General features: G+C 42.7%; 3 protein-coding genes across 6 annotated transcripts in view; 2 read left to right on the forward strand and 1 right to left on the reverse strand.

Annotated features, from left to right (window-relative positions):
- LOC126558132 (E3 ubiquitin-protein ligase RING1) overlaps positions 1-23,261 on the forward strand; it is a 470,233-nt gene that overhangs the window by 173,179 nt on the left and 273,793 nt on the right. The window lies entirely within an intron of this gene.
- LOC126559169 (MOB kinase activator-like 1) overlaps positions 1-23,261 on the forward strand; it is a 284,421-nt gene that overhangs the window by 78,052 nt on the left and 183,108 nt on the right. The window lies entirely within an intron of this gene.
- The window catches only part of LOC126557706 (nucleolar protein 56), a 357,328-nt gene that overhangs the window by 71,940 nt on the left and 262,127 nt on the right, over positions 1-23,261 (reverse strand). The gene's annotated exons all lie outside the window — the stretch shown is intronic.

The raw sequence follows: 23,261 nt of genomic DNA on the forward strand, positions 1-23,261 counted from the left end.
AAACGTGCTAAAATGAGAATTGCTTTAGGCGCTGGTAAGTACCAACCAGTTAAGCAGCTAGAAGATGTTCCACCAAGCGCAAAAGGTTAGCGTCTTCACGAGACTGTTGAAAAGAGCGTTTTTCCCCATTTTTCGCTCAGTAGTATTCGAATCCATTGGACCCCGAAACATGGTTCCTGTGGCACAATTCCTCCTCTAATGTCTAATGTCACCAAACGTTGCCGAACCTAGTTGCCATTCGATAGCGAATATTTGGACGGTGGAGTCTGCGGCGTGTGCTTGTTCGCTGCCGCATGTTTTATGCAAATCGCGAAACCGTTTTGCAGCAGCACCGTGAATGCTGCTGATTATCGGCTCCGGAGTTTGGCATTACAATGGCAAATGCTGACGTTTTGCTGTCGCTTCCCATTGTTGTGCATGGCAAAGTTCATGTAGCAAACGTCTTGGAATCGTCTTCTACTATTACTGTTTCTTCTGTTTCTGTTAAGGAAAAAAAAAGACAAGATTGTTGCAGTTGCCGAGCATAGAGCGCGTGACCAGTTGCGGTAGCGCCTGAACCACTGTGAAGTGAAGCATCCCTTCCGGTTATCACGATTTAAGTGTAATGATTTCCCGACCCACCGCCACGATGGCTAGGGTTAGCTTCGTTTGTTATTTTCTATTCTGTTTCGTAGTTTTTCAACGAAATTTCCGTGAAAGTTGACCTTTTTTTTTGGCTTGACCTATCGGGGACCTATGTGGTAACTACAATGGGCAACGTGAAACTGTCTCCCTGAAGAGCATGAACTAAAACCCGCGAGTATAGACCGATCTAGCTTCCCGATCGACTCGCTTCGACGATCAGTCCACCAGGTGACCGATCGTGCACCGTACTGTCCATCCCGTTGACATTGGTGCAGCATGTCCAGTTGTGTTGCACAATCGGTGTGCGTATCTTTATCGAGATTGAACGCGGGAACGCTTTTTCCCGTTGTACTGCTGTCTCTCATTAGGCTGTCCATTGTGGTGATGTGGAGATCAAGTCAACAGTAACTCACTTTATTCAACACCCCTACACGGTCGAATCGTATGTAAAGAAATGGTACCATCCCTACTGTCTTCACCGCAATGCCCCCTCGGCGGAATGTCTTCGTTTAGCCATTTAACCTCAAGCTCATTACCCAATTATGGGCGATTGACTGCCGACTGTGCTGAGCTGAAATTTTTGTTTTACACCCGTAGCAATTTGCCGTTTTGCTACCGTTAGTGCTACCGTTGTGTGCCGTTTGCATGTTGTATGTGATCCTGATCTATTCATGCTGCCATCAGTGGCTCCGAAAATAGCCCCCTAAAAACCCACGCCAACAATTACCAACGAAGCCAATGGCGAGCGATCTCTTTCGACATTCTGTTTGTACTGTAGCAGGTTGATGATTTGTGCTGCAAAGCGTTTTCGGCATTTCGTTAGCAAAGGTCACCGAAGCGATGTAATGGAATGCCAAAAATGGCTATGCATTTTGTAATGGCTGCTGGGCAGATCAGTCCATCCACGTGGAAGCTGCTATGGACTGGTATTTAAAATTTCGGTAATAGTTTAGTGTATAACATCGTGATGATCAATCACTTTAATAAAACCAAATTTATAAAGCTCTCTAAAAAATGCACTATCGGAGTTGAGCAAACCAGTAATTGAATTGAACACCAAGAACGTACGTCTTTATTGCTTGACGATTGGAAGAAAAAGGACTATTAATCTTGAGTTCAACTGATAACAGAACCGGTGATGGGAACTCGAGTCATGATCGGATACTGCAATACGATCGCTTACATAACTCACCCAAAACTCAACACTCCAATCCCTCCACAAGCAAGCATATATCAGGGATTCGGATCGGATTCGGAGGATCGGTCTCTAGCTGAATCCGGATCTTTTTTCCCAACACTAAACGGAGCTAGCCGCTGTCAGAAAAGCCTCGATGAAAATAATACAAATTAGCTGTAGACAACATTTCGCTTGTAATGTTGTACCAGTTATAATTCTTATAATAGAACAATCACTCAGATATGCAGTGCATCAAACAGAAATCCGGACACTTTAAAATTGATTTTCTTACCCAAAGGCTGGGCAATCATTATTCTTTTTTCACTCAACTTCGAGTACACTTTTTTGTCAAATATTCAAAAACAAAAAAAAACAAATATTTCGGTTTTTTTAAAATTTTAATGACTAATATGTATAGCTTAAAACTTGTGCAAGAAATCTACGAAACAAAATTCAATGGGGTTAGAAAATCGTCCTGAAAATCAAGCAATTATTCGATTTTAATTCGATTTTTTTTTAATTTTTCCGGATATCCGTTTAGGGCTTAGTGCAGAACATTGCGTAAGACTTAACTACTCTTATTAAAATACGACAAATATTATTGATGCAAGCTAGTGTTATTTGGCTTTGTTAGTGGAAGTTTTCGCTTTAAAACCCCTGTAAAATGTGAATGTTTTATGCCTTTTTACACCATTAGACACTTCTTCTTGGCTTAACGATCTTTTAGGGGACGCTGGTCATCGAATGGCTCACTAGACTAGAACGAGAACGGTCCGGAAGGGGTCTCAATCCCGGACCTACCGTGTGAAGACCGGCGCCGTTATCGACTTCCCACCAGGCCGCCCCCTAGACACTATGTAATAATTATTTGAATTTGACTATGAATGCACAAGCAAATGCGTGAACTACTGTCTTCTATCTAGTTGAATAAAGAATTTAGATTAATAGCGCAAAAATCATGTTGAGGTAAGTTATACATTTAATTTGTAGCTGTTTATGGATATTTAATTTCAAAACAAGTAAGTTAATGTCTATATATTGTATAAGCAATCAATGCATTCCATTGCCATTTTAAAATAAACCTAGCCTACGATTAATACACAGCAACAATAAATCATCTTCACCTATCACAACCAACCCGCCAAAACATCCCAAAACCTGTTTGGCACGGCTCCTTCCAAACATTCCGGGCTAACCATTTGCCCTCAAGAAGCAAAAACCGCACCGAAAAATTCCATCCAGTGCACTTTCGTAAACAAAAATTTCCCGAAAGCGATGCAGCGATCCGTTGCGCTGCATGATTGATGATCATGCCACAAACACGATCATTGCGGATCGAACAACCCCCGCCGGTACTTGGGGGCACTTCGATGCATTCAGCCCGTGCCGCTCCGTACCGTTTGCTCATTATTTTCACGACCCAACACCATCTTGTTTCTCGGTTTGCGGCAAATCCCGCAAATTGAATGATTGCTTCCATTCCAACGTTTGGAGTCATTCGTGGTGAGCAAAAGGGAATGCCTTCATAGCTCGAGCCATACAAAAAAGACGATAGGCGAAAAATGCAAACCGCAAGCCATACGGTTAGCTTGGAAAGGAAACTGCAATCCAGTAGCGAAAGCAATGGCGTTTTTCCAATTACACCATCATGCACACACACACACAGGCAACGTTGCGGGTTGTTTGAATTCTTCGTCCAGTGTTTAGTGCTGGAATACGGGGATGGTTGTGGTACAAAAAAAAAAGTGATGGAACGAAAAACAATGCACATTGGCATGATGTGATGCTTTACCGGAGGTCACCGGAGGCCACCGAACTGGACCGGCTGTGTATATGACCAGACCTGTACGCTGGCCGCTGACGGGTGATGATGAATCGAATCTTTGCTGCAGCGTTTCGTTGGAAATCCGCCCAAAAACAGCTGCCCAATCTTCACAGCCATGCAGAGACGAGCTGTAAGGGGTATGTTGTAAGCGGCAGTAACAAGCGGTAAAATAAATTACCCAGCATGCCGAACGAAGCGGCGGGGGCAAACAATTTGGGTGGAATTTTCGGTAGCGTAGTAACAGTTACGCAGCACAGCGACGCATCGCGACGCGATCATGGTCACAAGGTCACGCAGGCTTACCAACGTCTGCAACGCGCATCTGACCAGTTAGATCGGTAGCGTAATTAGCAAAAGTGAGGGTGATCTTCGAAGCTCGCGTACCCGGCGCACGTTGCAACTGTGATGAGAACCGTGGGAGTCGTTTCGGGGTGTTGCATAACGCAAAGCGATCGAGCAATACGAGGAGGATCGCGCTGAATGGGCTCACGAGCACGAACTGTGCCGTGATGGGATCGTTCTTGTCGGGGCGGAGTGTTGATAAATCCACGCGAGAAACCTTAGGAGATGGATTAGCTTAACTGGGAGGGAGTGTAAGCATACTGAACATTGGGCTATGCCGGGGGATTTACTGACCAGTTAATGTATTGACCATCAGGAGTACTGCTTACATCCACACTGAGTCCAAGTGCTGCTTGAGATTTCGTTCACTTCGAGCTACTCATATCAATTCTTAGTGGCAAAGAAGGGACAAGGACAGCATTTCGATGTAATCCCTCATATCATAACGGAGTTGTGTTGTGTAATCATGCGTTACCCGCGTGCACACACACATACAACCCGGGGAGGGTTCGTCGCTTGCTGATTAATACGTGAAACGATCTTGTGATTTTTATCACCCTCGAGAGAGAGATATTCCTGTAACCCGATGGTTTTATTCGGAAGGTTCGAATGAGAAGATGAGAGCTAATTTCGCACCCTTCACTTTCATCTTATCTAGTGAGATACGAAAAACAAAAACGAGACAAAGCTACACAAGTTGAAAACACGAACAGCAAAAGGGAAGCTCATCAATCTCACCATGAGCTTGAGGATGATGATCATTATGTTTTAATTTATGTTTTTTCCTTTACCAAACCCCTTTTATCCGGGATTGGTGGTTTTTGTGTTTTCTTGCGTAGCTTCATTATCAGATCATAAATTTCCGTTTTTTTATTATCTCTATTCGGGCCCTTCTGCAGTTGCAGATGGTACCGATTAATGAAGGAGGAAAGAAGTCTCATTTTGGCTTCATTTTCTCACCGCTTTTGGGAGGGCATATGCGTGTGCGCATATGCATCGATTAGCGTAACGCATTCTTTGCGAGTGTGGGAGTGGTGTGGTGATAAATTAATGGTTGAACATCACAAGAAGAAGACAAAAAACTCTGCTTACGAAGCACAGAACGTCATCGTGTGGTGCTAACGAGGTCAATTATGTAATGCCAATTTGTGCAACCGATTGGGATCGGAAGTACGATTTGCAGTGTGTGCTTCCAGCGCGGAGGTTTTCCCGCAAACACCCCATTGTATGGTAAGCAGCATCCCGCTCGGTGCTGATCATGAAATGCTCACCCGATGACGGTGTAAATTATGCTTGTAAAAACAATTTTTCGTATGCCCCCGTTTTATGGGTGGGTTTTGGGACGGTGTGAATGGAAAGGAAACAATACAATTTGGTGGCAATCCATAGGCAACGTAAAGTAAATTAATGTAATTCAACAAATTGTTGATCAAAAATGCAGTTTGATGTAAGCGAAAGTGCGAAAAAATAAATTTATTTAATATGCCAAATCGCTTTTTTCCTCATGCTTGGAGCGAAACACGGAAAACATTGTTTATGTGAAAATAAATGCTCAGTGAAACGATGGATGGATTGTATAATTTCTTCAGAATCGTTTACCAAGTGTATGATAAATAAAATAATCATTTTACTATCAAACTTGTTTCTGAAATTTATCGTTAAAAGCTACGATGGTTCTAAAATTAATTTAAATTGTTAATAATGATCAAAATTAAAAAAAAAATCTACAAATTAGAAGACTCATCGATTTGTTGAAGACTTTGAATCTTTAAATCGAATCTTTTTTCTTAATTCTGAAATTATTTAATTACTCATTACACTAATGTAAGAAGTTGAATTCATACCCTACGAAAGTGCTCTTCGTCTGAGTCATGCAACTTCTCCCACAAATTTATTTCCTTCCACCGGTGGAGAAGTTGGGAAACCCAGCACAGCCTCTGCAATAACTGTTGTGGCTCTTCTAACACAAAAAAGACATTACAATTACATGAGTGCACGTCTCTAAATTTCCTCATCGTACCAGAGGGAGACGAATTAAAATGAGTCGAAATACGCGGCCACACAGCCACAAAGGGTAACTGAGAAACGGTGAGCACACAAAAATGGCATCACTACCACCATCCTCTTTAGCGAAGTGAAGTTCATGTTTGCATGTTACGATCCAAAAAAAAAGGCACGCGTACCGGTAAATGAATTCTTTTACCCAAAAACAACATCGACCCGATGCCATTTGTGCCTCGGTCCATTAATTTGCTCGCATTTTCAAAACGCTCGCACAAACAACGAATCATTCTTTGGATGATATTTGGCCGAAGATGTGCCCCGTCCAAGGTTAGCGGGCCGGGGTGGGTAAGCTGGTAAAGTTCATTTACTACACGCGATCGCGTTGCGTTCGATGCCGATTGCTTAACACCACAGTTGGAATGGAAAAGAATTTTTCTCACGATCCGTTTTGATGGCACGAACCGCCAACGCGATCAAAAAAAGTTCGGCATAATGCCACGTCGTGGATCATGTCGCCCGCTGCAGGGTGATTGGTATTTTCGATACCATGACGGAAAGGATGACACGGTTCTTGACGTGCGCAGGCTGATGGCTTCTTTTTTTGGTTTTCGTGCTACCGAATAATCGGATGATGCTCGACCAGTCTAGTTGATTGCATACCGTTAGCGTCGGAAAGGTAAGGTCGACAAAGGTGTCAAAAATTGATGATTAAAAATCGACCATCGGCAGGATTTTGGGTGATGATGTATTATTAGCGTGTGCGTGTGTGTGATTTGTGGCTCTTCCTAACCGAAAATGGTATCGCAAAAGAACCGCTCAAGGCCTTGAAGGTTGTTGGGTGAAGATTTTTTCGCTATTCAATACCAAGAAAGGAACATGTCAAGGTTATTTTACGTCTAGAGTCTTCTGCAGGTCACGCCTGCCAGAAGACCTTTGATTTAAATCCGACGCATCGTAAACGTTTTAATAGCGGATGTAAATTTCCTGTGACAGTGACAGTACTCAAATCATGATCTGATTAGGACCTGAGTGCACATGTGCGATCATGTGGAAGGTTAGAGGAAATTGTTTTTTTTTTTTATATTAATGAATAGTTACATGGTGAGTTTTATTTTTCTAAAATAGCTTAAAAGATTTTACACTCAAAAGACAAGGTAATCTGAAGGTCAAGAAGATCTGACACTACTTGAGGATGATCTCGAATAAAATAAATGTTAAAATAAAATGTAGCTTATCGCACCACTATCAACAATACCACTTTCGTCTATCAGGTCGTTAAAACTTGATCGCAAATTATAATGTCCGTTGAAGAATCACGAGCCTTGAAGGAGGCGTTTTTTTTTTGCACCAATAAAACTGCAAAAAATCGCCCACATTCGCCCCTCCTTCAGGTGGTGCTAATCCTGATCCCTCATTTTCCACTAGTGCCGGGATGGTCTGACAGACTCTATTTGCATATCCCAGCTTACTGTCATGCGAATAATAGGTTTCTGTGGCAGTATGGTGGCTTAATGGTGTTGAAATGTGTCGTGATCGTCATGGATCGTAGTTTACTGCTCCCCCGGATTTTAAAGATTGATCAAAACACCTCACACCTTATGTGATGCAACAAACGTACCGGCGTAAGGGTGGATGCCATTTTCTACAACTCCATTCTGCGTGGGCTAGAACATTTTTCGTACCGAATTGCTAATTGGTGTGATGCAATTTTTCCAGCATAATTGGAGGTGTTGTTTGTTCTGAATTTATTTTCTATTAGCTGTCTGGAGCTTGAGCTCCTTTCCTTCCTATAAGTACAACACTAAAGACTTGAATGAAACTGCAAGCGACGAAACTTACCCGTGCAAAGTGTAAGCTGCTGCATCAGCTCCATTATGCTGCTTCGTGTGCTGCACAAATAACTTAAATTACACCCAAAACGAACTAACGGACACTTGATACGAAGCCAAAAGAAACTCTCACGTACACTTGTACACTCGCTTGATTTTCGTCTTCCCAAAAACAAGCCCAAAAACTTTTAGTACACCAGCACACTTTCACTACGAAAGCCTGTGGCCGATTTAGATTTTCTCTTCTTCTCGTTTTTTTGTTTTCAAAATCCACAACCCTTTAATCACTATCCCTCTAAAAAGTAAGATTACTAAATAACCACCTTTTGTATGTTTTGGTTAGTTAATTTCGTTTCCTTTTTTCTTTTGCACAAACACAAAAAATTATAAACACTTATAAACGGTCGTCACCAATCGGTGCATGATCTTCATTTTGCATCTCTATGAACAGAAAGCTAAATAAAGAAAAACGAACAAACGAGAAAATTAAATAAATAACTTCTATAATATCATACTACACAGGAGCTGGAGCACGCAAACAGTACACTGAAATTTTTGTAACCGGAAGTTTGGAGCAACCGTTTCACTAGCACCGTAAATCATAACTGACAGAGAAGCACCGGATCTTGGCTTCGTTGTATCGGAGTTTCGTTCCACCAACTTCACTACTTCGTTCTTCTTGTTCTACGCGGGTGGGAGGATATCACCCAAACATCCGTTCACGCCCCCCAATCAATCCCACCCCGAATGCCAAACTGTGATCGCCGGGAAATGCAGCTTGAAAAATGCAACGTGTGCACTATCCGAACGTGGGACACTACGGTGAAGTGTTGGGGCTGTTGGTTTATGATTTGTAAGTCAGTCAGGGCAGAACAATACGATACACCTGCTACTGCAACCAGGCAGTTCACTTCCACTTCCATCGGAGAGCAGGGAAAACTAACTTGACTCGTTGCTGTGCTGTTCTTGGGAAAACTTTTCAGCCCCCGGGTGGCGTATTGTTGGTGGTGATTTATTGTTTTCGGCAGATTATGTTCACAGTTTATGAAAAAAAAGCGTTAGAGGAGAGAGACGGTGAGGGAAAGGAGAGGGTTTTTAATCACTCTGGCCCTAATTCACTTTGATTGCACAAAACGGAGCTCCAAAAGAAAAATAAAACAAAAAGAAAAAAATTACTCCCCGATGGAAATGATCGATGAAAAAAGGGTCTTATTCTTGAACGAGTAAAGTCACTCTTTCGGCACGATTTAAGTAACTTCTTGAACACTTGACTGTGGTTTTATGATATTCGACGTGAACTGCCACACACAGTGCACACTACAGCACACAAGAACACACACACACACACAAAGGCACGCATCGTCCAAAACGTACCGAGCAGGCGTCCGGATGTCTAACACTGGTGGGCATCCGTGAGGCACACTGGGTGGCTCGATCTGTTCCCCGAGCTCGACTGCACTTTCCTGCGGCTAGTATCGAAGTGATGCGAGCTGAAAATGAAAGGAAGAGCTAAGACCCGACCGTCTTCACTGAACACGCGTCCAGACCGCTGCAGAGAGGGGGACACCAAACCCCGATCGCACTCGGATCGCAGGGCGAAGATGCTGCGTTATGGGCAGCACGGCTTCTTCAGCATCAGCAAACCGAATGGGAAGGGAGAACGGTTCATCTGCTGGCCCGAGTGCTGCAAGATTTTTTCTTTTTTTGTGTGTACCGATCTGCAACAAACGTGGCCTCGGGTGATCAAAACGGCAACCCTTTCCCTGTAGCGCCTCCGCTATGTACGGCTTATTCTGAACGCTGCCGCAGCTGCAGTGCTAGCGACCGGGTATGGTTTATTATTTTCTATGTTGATTTTTTTTCTGTTTGAGATGGGCATACGTGGCACTGGTATGGTGAAGCGTGACTTTTTCGGCACCGTAGGGAAGGCTGCAGGCCTCTTTTTGCAGTCTGCTAAATGTTATGGAGGAGTTGTAAAACTGGGGTGCAATGGAGTGGTTCGGTCGTGTCTTGTTGGACTGGTGACAAATTCCGGACACTGGCGCATTTTTTCCCCGTTGCGCATCTCAACCGGGGGGATCGTTTTATTTTAGCTAAGGTCATTTGCAATCTGTGTGAGGTTGGATGGATGGAAAACGGCAAATTGTTGTGACGGAAGTAATTAAATAGTTATTTTATTTTTGGCTTCGAGTACAAGAACATGGAGATAATTTAAGGGCAGCTATTTTTGGATGTATATCAATTGCTTGTGTTTGCGATTCACGTTAATCAGACTTCATGTGAAGAAAATGGTAAATTTTCACTGGCTGTCAAGCTGTTGATTTATGAGTTAATTGTTATTGGTTAATTAACGTGGACGACACTATAACTGTATCGGCTTTCGTACGACAGGACTGGTATTGAATCGAGTCAAAAGGAGGACATCTTGTCCTTTTTTACGAGTTTAATGAAAAAATTGGTTGGAATAGTTTATTTAAATATTGCTTTTTCAAGCCCATGCTGGAAACCAAATTACACATTCGCGTGTTACAATTTTCCCCTCAGTTAATACATATTCCCAGTGATTGCAAAGTTCCACAACAGTCTTGCAATATTTCACTATCGATTTGAAAAGTCCTTCAAATGATTTAGAATTTAGATAGAAATTTTTTATTGCATCGATACCATGCATTATAAAAAAGTATTATTTCAAGTAATATATTCAAATATATATATATTTGAAAAATTGTTTTTAAACAATGTCACTAAAGATATCATTACGATTAAAAGTTATTTCATTTAATATAACAAAAAAATACACACGAAAGTAAAACAAAATAGAAAAACAAAAGGTTGTCATTAAATGTTTAAAAAGCAAAGAAATTGGTGCGAAATTGGTTCAAAATAAATCAAAATAAATATGAACCAAAGTAAGACGTTTTTTTACTAGATAGGCATAAAAGAAACACAACAAATACTAATAAACCAACGAAACAACATAACCAGTACGAAAGAAACGAAAAGAATTAATTAAATAATTTAAAAGCTCATATTTGCAAATCAATGTACGAATGAAAACAGCAAAAAATTTGCGGAAATACTCTAAAATAACATTTTATTCTAACCAAATAAATCACACAATGCACCGTGTAAACTGTAGTCCTAAGCCTTTTCCCACAGAGCCACAAAGGAATGTTTACCTATTGCTTAACATATCATTTCATACAGTGCACTTTCAACGTGTATTCCCGTTCTCCGCAGCATTCCTTTCATTCGGTACACACATTTATCGCTCTCAAACTACTGTCCCAAGGAACACATATCTAGGTACTTGGGGAGCGAAAAGGGCACCAAAATAGCAGTTATTTGGCAGCTCGCCTACCCTATTTTCTAATTCTGCTCCTCAGGCACCACCATCATCATCATCATCATACACATTACGTCATCAAATGATGCTTTCACTTACTTTCATTATCGAACCGTAGTAGTAGTGGTAGTACTACCAGACAAACACACAAACAAACGATGCTCCTTGCCATTATGACCCGGGCATAGGCTGCAGTTGACACAGTTGAAAGAAAGACGATAGTACACCATTACTCTAGTTCCCTCCAGGGACGTGCAAGCTTCATCTTCAAATTGCTGCTTTAAGTCGCGCTTTTTTCCAAGCTCTTGTGGGAGGTAAATTCACCGTACCGTGCCAATGGGGCGGGTGTATGCGCTTGTTTGACATTTATTTCTTTCCGCGTGTGTCTGTTCCCGCTCCCTGCAGGAGCGGCCTCACATGGAAGTGGAGATCCTCGGCTGCGCCAATACTCGGTACAGCCATAACCTTAAAATGTCGTTTCCGTCCACCAATCGTTGGGGGAGTTGGCAACGGTGGTGGGGTGCAAAACAAGCGAGCCATCTTTATGGCAGACTAACGATGCGCTTCCATCGCCAAACGGGGGTTGAATACCGTGACGCGGGTTAAATGCTTTGACGACATTTCATTGGTACGCTGGTGGATTTTAAATGTGTAGCTGGTATGGAGACGAGGCCCGGTTCCTGGGTTTTCAAGAAAATAATAAAACAGCCTCAGAACTGCTTGTCGGGGAGGTAATAAAATTACACAAAAAAAATCCATCCAACCGGCACCGCAACCGGCTGATTGATGTTGGAAAGTATTGTTCGAGTAAGTTCTTGGGGTACCCTTCTTTTGGGGTTTGCTATTTTCTTCGCGGTTTAAGGCACTTTACTGAATTTCCCACGCGCCTTCAAGCATTCGATCGATGGCTGGCCAAACCACGATCCAGCCTTGACATTCGCCGACACCGGAGGGCTTTCGTACGAACACTTTCGGAAAATAATAATCGGACTTAAGGGTACGCAAATTGGAGGCTATCATTTCATCATCCTCATCGCCACAGCATTAAGCGCGCCACTAGAGACGCAGATGGGATGATTTGTTTTAATTGAGGAAAAGTGTTTTGTTTTCGGCATTTTCTTTCTTTTGCGTTTTTTGTTATGTGATGTTTCCTGCAATGCGTGCTGCACTGATGAGGCGCAGCTTGATGTTACTGTTCAGGCTGTTTGAAGAGCTTGTTGAGCTTTGTTTGGGTTTTATTGGACCCTGGATGTAGAGTCAGCACGCAAGCTAAGATGATTATTTGCAGTTTTGAACATTTTTGTACATGACAGGGTTCTTGAAGATTTTTCGCGGCCAATCGTCGAAGGACGCAGTAACACTAGTAAAATAGATGAAAGAAAAGGTATTTTGAAGAAATTTGAAATATTTTACTCACTGTAAGGAGTATTTTCAGAGCTTTAAACTAAATCATTCAATGATCGTAACAGTTTTCTCCTCCTTTATTTTCAGCTGAAGCCCTCCCGATTGCACTCACCGATCACCGAACCGAACAGCCGTACACAGTAAGCGGACGCTTCCCGACCTACAACCGGCAGCCACAGGTCGCAAAGGGTTTCGGGTTAATTTGACTTTAATGCGCACGTTATTCCTGCCCGGTCACACGGCACGGCTACGGGATGGGATAATCTACTTCGCAAATTAGTCATTAATTTTCGAGCAACCGCAAACCACGAGTAAGTAGTTGGTCTTCTGGGGTTTTTTTTTTTTGGTTAACGTGCCGGTTTATTTGCAGGTTTGTAGGTTAGGTTCGATCGGTGCTGAGCAGAGCTAGAAGTCTTGTTTAATTTAAAGTTTTCAAAAGTTTTATTGTAACTGTGTCATGATCATTACAGTGAGCGCATAAAACTAATAATGTTTAGCCAGAGAAATGACCATACGGTCAACAGGGGTATGGTAGAAAAGAAAGCCAACAAACTGTTACGTCATCGGTGTTGTGAGAAATTTAAACACCATATGGAACATCCCGGGCAGCGCGGTCGGTTAGGCATGCTAATTGATTTTACGATCATGCTGAGTTCGCCAGCATGCCATGCCAGCAGTCGCCATGTAACCTTTCTCTGGTCAATGTGTCATAACGTTTTTATGTGCTGTTTATTTGTGCGATTCAACAAATTGGCTTGCTGAGCTGAAACAGTGGATGGATTGTTTTATTTAAATAACACGACACGATTATCATAAATATTGGATGCGGAGTTCTTTATTCAGAAACAATTTCTCTCCAAATGGTGTTGACTAAATGAACACCCGCCCTCCTCCCTATAAACAACACCATTATCTGCATTGCATCATAATTCTTCCCTCTGTTACAGCATATCATCCCATTTCACATAACACTCGGATCCAACAATGCACACCTGCGAAATAAAAATAAAAAACCCCAAAATGATGGACAGTTTTCAACAAAATAATAAAACACATCCATTACGGATTACTGTCGTTACGGTCAAACCCATAATTTTAGCACCATTACTGGAGTAAGAAAATGCTCTGCACTTTCGTCTATCTGTTTTGAGGTCTGGTCTGAGTGGGGGTGAATGATCGGAAAAAGATCACCCCCTTTCCTACACCGTTTCCAGCAGTGCACCAAACCTGTTGCGTAAAGCTGGACCTCCTTCAATTTTGCGTGGGGCGTGAATTTTTGACCACTTTTCCCGCCTTGTAACTGAGTGCCCGCGGTTCGCCCGTGGTTTGTCAACTGTGAAAATAAGGAAACGTTGAAGAAGCACTTTCCTTTCTGGCACCTCGCATCGAATCGTGTTGGTCTGTTATGTGGGACAAGTTATGAAGCTGTAATGTATTGCACGCATCGGTTTGGTTGAGAATAGTGCAAGGGTTTTGGTAAATTGCAGTCAAAATTCGTTTCGACGTTTTTCGTGATTATTTACGCCCGATGCATGACCTACAAACAGTTGTCTACAAATAATGAAACAGTAATATTAAAAAGGCAGTGGAAAACTGACTTTTCTCATGCAAATGTAGACTTATTTTTCAACTAACCTTTACCCTTGGATAGTCACAGAACTTATAGTCGTTGTTAAACTTTATCGTTGCCTATCGAACATTTATCCTAGACGCTTTTGCTTATTGTCCGATCTGCAGCTTCTCATCGATACAGGTAACAGAGCTCCAACAGGTTTCGCTTCACCTCATCCAGCCAACGAACTCGGTGTGCTTCCCGACGTGCTTAACTAGGAGTCGCTGACGAATATCTTCTTGGTGGAGCATGAGTTAGAATTACTCCTAAAATGCCCCAGCCATCGTATCCTGCCAGCATTCGCCACGATCAGGATGGTCCGTTTTACCGTACAGCTCAGCAAGCTCGTGGTGCATCCTTCTCCTCCGCACACCTCAATCTCAAAAATACCTTCAAAAATGGTCCGGAGGATGAGTCGCTCAAACACGCCCAGAGCATTTGTATCCTCCAAGACTTATAGCCATAAAGAACCACTATATTATTTGGCATACTAGATTTGTTCATACTTCTTAGTTGGAGAGTCAGCCTTCACTAACGGGGAACGATACGAATGGGATTTGAAGACCTTTGTCGCCTCTACCACCGGGGCAAAATATTCTTCCCTATACTTACAAAGAAGCCGACATTCACATTCCTTATTCCTCAAGAATGTCTCGTTCTTTCCCAGCTTCACTTTACATAATTAATGGATCGTGCCTGCAACCTATTGAATCGCGAACACTATCACTATCGTCTCACAACTCGGATCTGGGTGGTAATAATGTTGCAAAAAGGCACACCAACACACGCAACCCAGTGTCCACCCGTACAACATAGCAAACTCAGTGCCCTGCGACGGACGACGAACGCTTCGAAGGTGGCCCCAGCCGGTCAGCACATGAAACCGATGGGAGGTTATGTTTCGCGGGATCTTCTTCTTCGTCCGCCCGCGGATGAAGCAATAGATGTCGACTGGATTCACCCACTTTTGTGCCCCGTGCCCGTGATGTGATGCTACGATTGCGTAATGGTTTCCACCTGAAGCCCGCGGCAGCGGGTCCAACATGTAGAGAAGTTGGGGATGAATGGAACAGGCGAAACATTGAAATACTCTGGCAGCCTCAGGTACTTCGGGCTGCTTGTGCGGCAGGCAGGGGTAGGTGCAGGTGAAGATGAGCGCACAATGAAAATATGGTGATCGTGAGGGAGGAAAGCTTAAAGCATTTCGACCTATCTGCAACTATCTTTCGCCGGCCACAGATTCTGAGGCACGGGAGGCTGTGAAGAAGGGAGCGAGTAATCAAAGAGTACCACCAAAAATGTGTTTTTTGCCAGCTCAAACTGAAACGAATGACACATGCCAGGAGATTTTGTGCGCTGTCCCAAAATTTTGCGATCGATTGATTATGTTGAAGAGCTACGACATTCCACCAAACTGTATCGAACTGTTTCCAGTTTCCTTTTTTTTGTTATAGTCTCTAGTCCATTTACATCACAACTTTCACTTCAACCAAACTGCCAAAAATATAAAAAAATGAAACAAATCATCCAAACAACAGCTGCATAGTAATTGTGACGATCGTCTGATCTTCGCTGTACCAAGGAAAAAAGATGAAACCTCATTCACCATGTGGCAAAGTACGGGTAAATCGGCCGACGTAAATGCAGTCATGTTTATGTTGTGTTAGTTTTTTCTCATTCCATTTGACTCATCTTTACATTTATGTCGCTTCATTTTCATCTCACTCGTTTCGTCTTCTTCAATTTGTGTGTTATTTTATGTGAAAGAAAGGTCTGTCTGTTCAATGTTGTGCTGTGTTTTCACATTTTTGGACCCTTGTAACACCTTTTTTATATTTTCGAACATTTTTCTACATCTACTTCACCCTGCCAGATGACTGTGTTTTTGGGATGCTTTGTGTCGCGGAAAAGCTATGCTGGCTCGTGAGCAAAAATAAACTTTACCGTGTCGGTCGGGTTATGTTTGCTTTCGTCTTCATTTGGCTATTACGTCCCGGGGAAGACTGGGTACGACGCGTGTGGATCAATGTGGGAGTTTTACGTTGACTAGCATGGCCACGATTAGACACAGAGTGGCGGTCGGTTGTTTTTCAGCCAGCAAAAGAGAGGGAAGTAGATACGTGGTACACCACGCTTCCTTTTATCGCGCTCGACGCTTCTTCATCGGACGGTGGCGGCATCTTTCAGCCAGGTTCGCACGTCAGTTGGGTGGGTTTAGTTTTTGCTTATTTCTTTCCCTTAAAGCTCTTGTTTTCCGCCCTCCGCCGAATGCTGATGTAAGAAAGAAAAGCAAAGAAAAAAAAAGACGGTATGCCAAAGTGACTAGATCACAAAACTTGGCCGACGGAATTAGACCAACACCCCGGCCGACTCGGGTTGCGATTGCTCCATATTGTGAGAATTTTCCGAATCGCCCCATTGCAGGCAAAAGTGCAAAGTGGGTCATTTCCGTCATTTGGCAAGGTGCGATTTGCGACGAGAAGAATTTTTAGGCTTTTATTCCGAGCCAACCGAGGCCTTTTTTCATGTGTTGTTGTTTTAGATTTCAGGCGTTTTGCACTGCACAATTTGTGCAACGCCGTTTGGTGTCGAATGTGTAAATAAATTGAATTGGCTAGCGATGGAATGTTCATATGGAAGGGAAACACAGCTTGGTTGCTGGCGTATGGTGCTAATAGAGCTGGACAGGTTGGGATTTTCTCATGTAAATTAGAAGGAAATTATATTGATCGATGTGAGACGAAATGGTTCATTGAAGTGTTGCTAGTTTTAGGTGTGAATAAGTGAAGTCCGACAGTGTGTTCTATGGGAAAACTAAAGTCTCTTAATCTTTGAGATCGAAGGAATATAGTATGAGTGGTACGGTGTCATTCTTCTGACGTGACTAGAAGCAGAGCAGGTGCATTAGTTTTTCATGATTATGTCATTCTTTTAAATTAATTTTGTTCCCTCTACAATATTCAAATCTTTAAAAAAAAAACAAAGGAGAAAAACTCCTTTGTTTTTATTTGTTCAATTTTTCAATTCAAATATTTGGCAGTTAAATTTTTGTGTCTCCTGTAATTTATAAGTTAATTCCACATTCAATTTAATTTCAAGCTGGACATCTTAGAATCGAATAATTGCTCGACTTAGAGGACGATTTTCTTATCCAAGGGATGGACAATCATCGTTCTCTGAGCAGCAATTATAAGCAATAACATGTGAAACGGATTTTTTAATTCGCCTTGCACTCTACTTCATCTAAAATAATTTAATTTTCATTTTTGTTTGAAATATTTGGATAAAATTTAAATTTGCATCGAATTTCCTCTACTTTCCATCATAATTGTTACTTGACATGATAAATATTCTTTCATTAAAACTGTTTTGGGGAAAATCAATGCTGTTGTTCACGCGCCACAACCTTTCTTCCTTGGAACTGTGTTTAATTATTCGTTAAAAGCGTGTTACCTAACTGAACTTTTAGCACAAACAAAAACAATGCGATTCCTTGTTTTAAAAACATCAATTTGTGCATTCACTCCACCACTGCAGAAATGGCCTCAAACAAGCTTCCGTGGTCATTGACAAGACTTAAATTCACACACATTTTTTTCCGCAGAAAATAAAACCAAAACAAAAAATCGCAAAAGCATTCCAAGCAAAGGAAAATAAGAAAAACCACACGAAAAGTATCGCTCGTTGCGGGAAATTTTTGCGAAATCGCTCAAATGAACTGAAATGACCCAAAGAAATGAAGTATAAACTTGCCTACTGCGGTAAATTTTAGGTGAGGAGAGGAAGGGTGTGTGGGTTCCAAATAGGTGGACCACCTCTTGAATAATGTTGGCCATTTTTTTTAAAACGTCCTTCCTATTTCCACAGCGTTATTTTCCCGGACGGCACTGCCAAATAGTTACCTCCCGGAGAGCGATGTCATTTTACGAGTACCAGTGTTAGTCATTAAGGTGGTGCATTTTGTTCCTTTCCCATTCCCCCCCCCCCCTCCTGTGGGGGTCGTCCAACTGTGTGGGAGTGTGGGAAAATATGCAACCAATCACTAAACACCGCTGCATTCGATCGCGATCCCTGAGTAGCCACGTTGCACGTGCTTTGTGTGTGTGTACCTGTTTGCTTTGGCCGCCGCATTTAGCGTCGAACCTTTTTGTTGCTTTCTGTAATAATATCAGTCGGTTGCATTTTCACCCCTTCTTTGACTTTGCTTTTCACGAACTTTATTTCAACCGGGAATACGAATATGGGCTCGATGATAGAGCACAATAGCGAACCCACTGTTTAGTGAGCTGTTAAGCAATTGCTCCTTCTGGTAAGCTTTACCGAATGATCCTTTCGCGCGGGGGGAGGAAGATTACGTAGCCGAAACAGATCGTTCTCTGGTCGCATACCATTTTTCACTCAATTCAATATTCGCCCGGTGTAAGCTTTCATCCCGCCAAGAAGGTGTCGATCGATACTTGCGCGCTAATGACTATCATTAATGGCGTACCCAAGGAACCCTGAAGAACGGTAAGAAATTACAGTTTTCAACCGAAAGTAAGCACAAAAGCCATCGTGACGCTTCGCGATTACGTGTCGTGAATTCGCGAATATTGATGTTCTCGCACAGCAGCAGTGGAATGGTCCGGATGTGAGTCACTCATTCACCCGGAAATTGCATTAAAGCTCGCAGTATTGGGATGCTCACCGCATCTCGCAACATGAAGGGGAGACGAATCGGTTCGAATGCTTCGTCCGCTTTGGGGTGGGCAGCGTGTGTGAATTTGTCTTGATGCCATATGATTTCGGAGTGATAATTGTGTTTCATCAGCGAAAGGAATTGTCGCTGCCGTGAGTCAATTAATAGCTCCAAAGAGAGTGCTTACTTCGTGTCTTTTTATTTATTAGTTTTGCTACATTTTTATACTATTTGAAATAAATAACATCCAGCGATCATCATTTTATTAAGCAAGTTTCATCTTTCATAATCATCATAATAAATGATTAAATAAGCGAACAAAACAGCATGCACTATTCCGCTTCGTCACATTTCATGTTTGATTATCTTAATGTGTAAGATTTATGTTGGCGTGTTTGCATAAAACATACATCATCCTAACATCATTATCGCGACCGTGTAGCCGTAAACGAAACCTATAAACCGTTGTCGCCTGATTCAGCGTCGCATTACGTCTGACCACATCAGCTCATGGGAACTCACCGCCTTCCAAGCATGATCGTTATTTTCTTTTATCACTTGTACCACCCCAAACTCCGTGAGGACAGTCAATCGAGTAAGCTCAATAATTTGAGCAAAACCCCACATACCGGTCGTTGTGTGCAGTCACCAGCAATTTATGCTGGAGAAGGGCTACCTCGCCAACGATCATTAGTGGTGTAATAACTTCATCGTACCGTACCGATGCAGCTGGAGGCCGGTTAGTGTTCGGGCGTTCTAGCGTTACATAAGCGAGCACCGGGACGAATCTCCATCGAGATGCAGATGGCAAGCACCATAAGCCACGCACCTTTCTCCTTCTAAGCGTTAGGTTAGCGGGTCGATAAAATGGGCACCTTCGAATCGGCCATCAAGAGACGATGGAGGGGGGGGGGGGTGAAAAAATCGAAAGTACAAACACCCTCTTCGGCGATGCAAAAGAGCCGCTACCAAATGGAAATTGGTATAGCATTGTGCAAACCATGCCAGGCCGCTTTCCACGGTAAGAATCGTACCGGACCTGGAGATGATAAGTACGGCTGGAAACGTGCGACATGCTAATGGTACGATTTTTTTGTTGTTGTTGCTCCGCATCAGACAACTTGACCCAATGCCCTATTGTGAGGGCGATTGTTTCTTGTTGGTGGTCCGACTGTCTGGAGCACGCTGCATATCCACTAACCCAGTTCACGCGCGCAACCGTCTTCGGGCGGGTTTGGCAAAGCTGTTTATGAGATGCAGTAATTTTTAATACGCTTTTAATTACACGTCGCAAAATTTCACCACCCATACACACAGTCGTCGATCAAAAGTACGAGCAAAAATGAGTTGAAAATGTACGTTGCAAAGGAAAAACCACAAGCTGGAGTCCATTCATACCGAGGCCCAACTCTATTAAAAAAAACGTGGTAGTATGCAAATAAAAAACGGACAACCCGTTCCCGTCCCGAGCATGAAAACCACATTTGTCCACCGAATTGTATGCAAATCTGGTGCTCAATTTCTCGCACAAACTGGACCGAACCGAACGTTCGCCACAAGTCAAACAAAAGACTTGCGCGCCCGAGACCAAGCGACGAACTCGCCACCAGTGCAGCGGAATCGGATTTGGGGGCCGTATTTTTTTCTTCTTTCTTTCATTCCGGGCTTTTTGCCAGTGTGTGCGTGTGTGTACATGCCTCACCATTAAAGCCTCCTCTTGCTGGGTGATTATTTTGTCACCGGTGTGAGATAAATACGTCATTCCCCGGGCGCCATTCCAAGATTGAAGCAGAACACTACAGCCGGGCGAACGTGTGCAAACGTGATTATGACACCCCGAAAACGCACCATGCGGGCAATGGCAATGGGGTGGTAATCATTTTCGTTTCGCTCCGCATACACTACCGCTGGATGAATGAAATTGTTTTCTTCTTCTTTTATGGCGTGTACAAAACATACCGAAACTAGACGCCCGGTCACGCGTATGGGAGCGTTTGTTCCCATCGTAGTTGCATCCATTTGCACATTTGTCACAGCGGCGCAAACGTTTGGACAAATTTTGATCTGAGGCAAACCGTGTGAAGTGAGCTCCACCCTTGAAGGTAGAGGGCTCATACACATTCTCAGAGAGACAAATTAGGGTCAGCTTTTTTGCTGTTGTTGTTGTTGTTGTTGTACCAAGGTGTAGGTAGAGTGAGCTTCTGATTTTGCTGCTGCAATCAAACCCTCTTATGTGTGTGTGTGATCTATTGATTCTTGATGGAAAAGGGCATATTTATTTATTGATTTGTTTTTTATGCGTGTATATTTGCCCCACATTTTTGAAGAGCTGCCGCTTGCCGATCAATCGAATTGATGTGCGAGATCAATGCAATGTGTGTGACCGTAACATATGCTCTCAACATACGCACAGGAGAAAAAAAACGAACACGAAAAAATAACAATAACAGCCGTTGGCAATAGCAGTGTTTGACCCCTGGCGTGTACGCCATTGGGAGGTGTCGATGGCATTGGTCATTCGCAATTCGTCGATGCCCCATTCGATCAATGTCGATCGATCGACAGAACGGATCCGTTTCGATTTGGGTACGATTTCGCAAAGCACTTCACCGTGCGGCATTTAACCCTACCGGAGCAGTGCGCTGATGCGCGTTGACGAAAGCGATCTCGCCTTTTTTTATTGATGCCTTCGGAAAGGATCATCATCGATGTGGATCGCAAAATGTCGTTTGATGGGTTGCACAGTTTTTGTTTAATTTCGATCGTCTCTTGCGGGGTTTCATCTTTAGGAAACATAAACGTTGTCTTGAGGAGATGAAATTCCAAAAATTAAACACCCAAACCTCGTTTAAAAATTGCTTTATTTGTAAGCTTAGCAAGCAAAAGCAATTCACATGCATTTTTAACATGCTTCTGCGTTTCAATTGACGTGATATTCAAGAAACATTTACTTTGGTTTTTAATCTCAGACGAGCTTTAATAATTTTTTTTTTGTGGCTGTAACTAGTCCAAACAGTTTTGTTATGATTTTTCATGATGTTAAATAGTTTTTTAACATTTTTGTAATCATTAACATTGTTTAATTGAAGACTTTGATATTGTAACAGCTTTTCCCGTTTCTTGTGAATATTTTCCAATCAAAACATACAATTTGCAACGCATCATGTTGCATTTCACGATAAAATTCTAATGGCATCAGTTTGAGGTTATAATGAAGGTAGTTATTTTGATTATAATCTTAAACTGAATCAGAATCATCGACAGCTCGTGACAGGCTGATGTCTTTATTGCTACTAAATCTACTAAATCTACTAAATTGCCAAATTATGCGATCTCAACACAGCTTCAACGTAAATTCATCCCAACTCAGCGAACTCTCCGTGGAATCCCATGTAAGCCGACAATCTTCACAAGACAAGACCGGGGTTCAAGCACTGACTTTCCATCTGTAAGGTATCGATAAGTTTGCAAGGAGGTCTTGAAGTTAGTATTAAATGAAATGGGGATAAGAGCATTGTAACAACTATGGCGAAACATAAAATATTTATTCGCTTTCCTATTCGTCTCCATCGATCGATCGAATCAGCATATTGCATGGACGACTATGTTGTATGGTGCAACCATCGCCAAAAAGGTCGCCTTGAAATTGCTGAAAAGTAGTGACCAATTAAGCTACCGGCTCGCAAACTTAAGCCAAGCACGGCCAAAATTTATGTCCAAAGGGTAGAGAGTAACACTTTGACTTCACGCCAGAGAAGAAAAAAACATCCCATTTTTTTGGGTGAAAATTGTACCTTACTCTGTTGCAAGGGTGAGTACGATCGTGAGCCGTTTTGTAGCCACACGCCGATCCATCACGAGCGTGCACATTTCGGTGCACCGGACCAACAATTAGTATGGCGCCAGGTTGTGGCAGCTTTTCCGTGTTAGCGGTGAACGATGGCTCATCAATCGGTGTGGCACCCGTTCGACATTTCCCATTCCGTGAACGAAACCCAGCAATCACGCTCCCATTCCCTCCCAATCAGGATGCGCTGGAAGGATCTTTTCGGCCTTTTCGGGGGTGGTAATCGATGACCACATCATTCGGGATCATCAATCGACACCGGTCGCGGGAACCGAAGCAGATTGCGGAAATCGGATGATCGTGACCGTACCATCCTTCGAAATGAATAACCGGGAGCTATTTAACACCATCGCGCACCGTGGTTAGAGCTTCATTCAGCGCATCCCGCAAACGGTTTGAAGCCGTTTTGCTCCCATAGGAACAGGAATTATCTTTCTTGAAGGTGCGTTCAATTAAACTGATTACAGGGTACTTTATTTTGGTGCGATTGCATCGGCTTAAAGCTGTTGGCGCCGATTTACGCGGGTGACATTTACATTTGCACAGACAGTGAGAAGAAATTGAAAGTACTGC

This window comes from Anopheles maculipalpis, chromosome 2RL (assembly GCF_943734695.1).
Source record: "Anopheles maculipalpis chromosome 2RL, idAnoMacuDA_375_x, whole genome shotgun sequence".
NCBI lineage: Eukaryota > Metazoa > Arthropoda > Insecta > Diptera > Culicidae > Anopheles > Anopheles maculipalpis.